Source organism: Gavialis gangeticus, unplaced genomic scaffold, assembly GCF_001723915.1.
Source record: "Gavialis gangeticus isolate Ggan-Ray unplaced genomic scaffold, GavGan_comp1, whole genome shotgun sequence".
In the NCBI taxonomy this organism is placed as follows: domain Eukaryota; kingdom Metazoa; phylum Chordata; order Crocodylia; family Gavialidae; genus Gavialis; species Gavialis gangeticus.
The window spans coordinates 1,707,396-1,710,981 of record NW_017729016.1 but is presented as its reverse complement, the minus strand read 5'-3'; the positions used below and the strand labels follow the sequence as shown (position 1 = coordinate 1,710,981).

General features: G+C 62.6%; 1 protein-coding gene across 1 annotated transcript in view; it reads right to left on the bottom strand.

Moving 5' to 3' along the window:
* Window positions 1–3,586, bottom strand: part of RAI1 (retinoic acid induced 1) — a 149,360-nt gene that overhangs the window by 49,063 nt on the left and 96,711 nt on the right. The window lies entirely within an intron of this gene.

Here is a 3,586-nt window from a genome sequence, read left to right as displayed (position 1 = left end):
TCTCCGTACAGGTATCTCAGGCCCCCAGGCTCCCTCTGTTTGCTGAGGGTGTCTCATTAACCTTTCTGATTCAGACTGTCTGATGACACTAATTTACAGAGTTGGCTGGTTCTGCCCTAGACACCTGGAATACAAATATAGGTGCAGTCAGTCCCCAGGCACTGTCGCAACGGATTAATGCAAAGCACTAAAAATAAGTTGCAGCAAAACTGAACGGCTAAATAAAGGACGCAGGCCTTCGCCGGCTGCACGGACTTCACACGGAGCCTTCCCTGGGAAAGAGCTGAAGGAGGGGCGAAGAATTTTGCCCCATTTTAGAAAATTGCGCACAATTTTCTTCCCTCTGCCGCCGTCTCGGCGTGACCCCGACAGGGAAAAGGGCAGGCATTACAGCAGACAGGTTCGTGAGCAATTAGCTCCGTAGCACGAGGTGCTTTTCTCTACAAGGGCAATTAGAAAGGTAGAAATGTTGAGCCAGGTCAGCGGAGCCACTGGCAGACGAAATCCTGCTCCGGGGAAGCCCAGGGGAGCAGGGCCAGGGCTTCACCCCGAGCGGTTCAGGAGGATGCAGGAGCGAGCTCTGCTTTCCATCCTGGCAGGACCCGGAGCTCGCAAGAGACTCCCGGTGACGTCCTGAGTCGCGCGGCGCCTGCGCTGTTGACAACCTCCCGAGAAGCTGCCCTTTGGCCGGCGGCGTGAGAAGGCCCTGGGCCAGCCCAGCCGCCGGGATTCAGAGACGTCCCGGCCAAGGCAGGGACGTGCCCGACTGCCCCGCGCCAGCGCTAACCGTGTCCCAGGCCAGGGCCGGTTCGGGCTTTCCCGTGAGGCTCCTTGCCCCTCCTGACCTGCCCCGCTCTCCGCCGCCCGGGCAGGCTGGCCCAGCGGGCTGCAGGATAAGGAACCAGAGGCAAGCCAGGAAACTCCCTTCCCGCAGACTGCCTTCGAGACCTGTTGCATGGGGTCCATCCCTGTTCTGGCCCCAGCCCATCCGGAGCCGGGAGGCTCCCAGCTCCCCTCTCTCCGTGCCTCAGTTTCCCGCTCGGAGGATTCCCGACTGCATCCAGGACACGCAACGCGCCGTGAGCTGCAGTCTTTGCAGGAAAAAGCACGGGCACGGATCACAGCTCCTGCTTCCCGCGGCCTGGCGACGAGGGCTTGCTCGGGGGGACGGCCGGGGAGCCGTGGGGTGGGAAGGCTTCTCCCGCAGCCTCCCTCCACATGCAGCCCCCCCGCCCGGCCCCCCTGAGAAATCAACTGATAGCTCCTTACCCAGGAACATCTATCTCGACAGCCAAAGACACGTATTAGCCCGGGCGCTTCCGCTCTGGCGAGAATGAATGCACGCACATACCTCTGCCTCAGCATGCGTGTTTGCTCTGCTCTTCCTCGGCTGTGATTGATTAAAGGATCAGGGACATCTGAGAATGGAGGCAGCCGCGGCAGCAGCAGAAGCAGGTCCCTTTAGACTTGAAGAGCCTCCTTGCCTGCTGCTTGCTGCTGCCGTTGGCTGTCAGGCAGCTTTTAATCAAGGTTTGCTTATATCTGCAAAGGCCTTTCCCAGAGGGATGAAGGGAGGAAAGGGGGGAGGGGGGCCGAGTGCATTAACATGCCAGCCACCCTCCCTTCCCCTCTCCTTTGTTTATTGAGAGGGTCAGTGTTTGAAGATGCCTAACAGGGAGGTGGGAAGAGGCTGCGGCGGGGTGTCAGGGACCCTGGCCAGGGCAGCGCGGCGCTCGGCCAGTGGCGACGTAGCCCCGCTCCCTCCGCCCACCCAGGTTGGGGGGATAAGGAGCCGGGCCCTGAGTGGAAGGGTAATGCACTCCTTAAGGCGAGAGTCCACGTCCTCCTGGGTCCTACAACACGCAACCGAAAATCCCCCCCGCTTCAGAGGGGGCTGCCCCACTAGGGACCAGGGCACGGCTCGAGGGGCTGGAGAAAGCCCAGAGCGTGGCTATCCGCTGCGGAGAGCAGGGGCCCGGGAGGAAGGATGCCGGGATCCTAGTCCTGGCCCCGTTGCGGCTGGGCAGTGGTGGGATGTCGCTAAGCTCGCCGTGCCTCGGTTTACCAACCTGTAGAATGGGGATGCCTTGCATGGGTGCTGGGATGACAGGAGCCACCTGGTTGCCAAGCAGCCTCCTTATCCCTGTCTTAGAAAACAGCTCTGGGGGACCGCTTTGCGTTCCTGGCCAGACCCTGGAGGGGTCTTGCCAAAGTGCCGTACCCGCTACCCTTCCCGGCAGGGGTTTCCCAAGGCACAGAGAAGTGACTCCTAGCTGAAGGCTCCTGAGGCAGGCTGTCCCCATCCAGGGCAGGATCTGCTGAACTGGGCCAGCTGAGACGGGGGAAGGCTGGCACCAGGGTCAGCGGGACGGGGGGCATGGAGCCAGAGCTTGATCCTGGATCGGGCAATCCTCAGCCCAGCTGCTTCCTGAAGGGCAGGAAAGCCAGGGACCTTTCTGAAGCAGGGCTGGAGGGGCAGGAGCAGCCCGGGATTACACCCCTCGGGGCACCAAGCCCTCCCCGGGCCTCACGCCTTCCTCCATCACTGCAGTGAGCCGGGGCCAAGGAAGGCGCTCTTCTGGCCTGAACCCGATAAGGGGACTGGCCCGTTCGGGCTCCCAGCTCCTCACACCCATGACAGGCTCGTGCCAGCACCACGTGGCCAGGGACTGTCGGCTGGCACCAGGCAAGACGACAACCAGGAGAGTCTGCGACTGTCGGGAGCACGGGACCAGGGAAAGACGGGGAGGATTCGTGGGTGCAAACAGCCCCGATGCAGCCGCGCTTCTCTCTCGCTGCAAGGACTTTCCCTAGCCCTGAGCCAGGTCTCACAACCCGGGCCAAGTTTGCCCCTGCTGCAGCTGCGCCGGCTGCTCTGGACTTCCCCAAGGGATGATTCCAGCTCATGATCGCCGGGCTTGCTTGCTTCTTTTTTGTGTTGGAACAGTGCAACACGGAGGGAGCCGCAGCCCGTACCGCCCGGCTGAAACAGGCCTCTTGGGGACCCGGTGCCCCGGGGACAGCCCCCAGGATGCCCCGATTCCCCCCCCCGACAAACACCCTCCTCCAGCTTGCAAATCCTCCTTCCCCTGACTGGCTCGGCTGGCTCGGAGCTCCTCCTCTCCCTCTCCTCTGGCATGGACTGGCATATCCATCAAGTCTGCTTAAGCTGCTCATTCTGAGGCAAGCCACTGCCGTCTGCTCAGTGCATCCCTCGCCGCCCTCCCTCCTCCCTGCTGTAAGTATGCAGCGCACTGGCACCCGGGGGGGCTCCTTGCACCAGGTACCAGGACGCGCTAACATCTGGCGGGTGGAACGTAGTGGAGCCCCCGGCGCCCCCCACACGGAGCCAGGGCTGGCGCTGCCACCCCCGCCTGAGCCGCCCGGGTGGGTTTACCTGCAGATGGAGAAAGTTCCCATCGTGTCCACGGCCCCGGTGCACGCTCGCATTCGTAACCCTCCGTGATTTATTTGCAGGGGAAATCCAGCATCGCCCCCCTCTCCACTACCTGCTCCCCTGCTCTGAGCAGCTGGCCACTCCCCTGCCCAAGGACTGATTTTCTTCCCTCCCCGCCTGTCTGGGGGC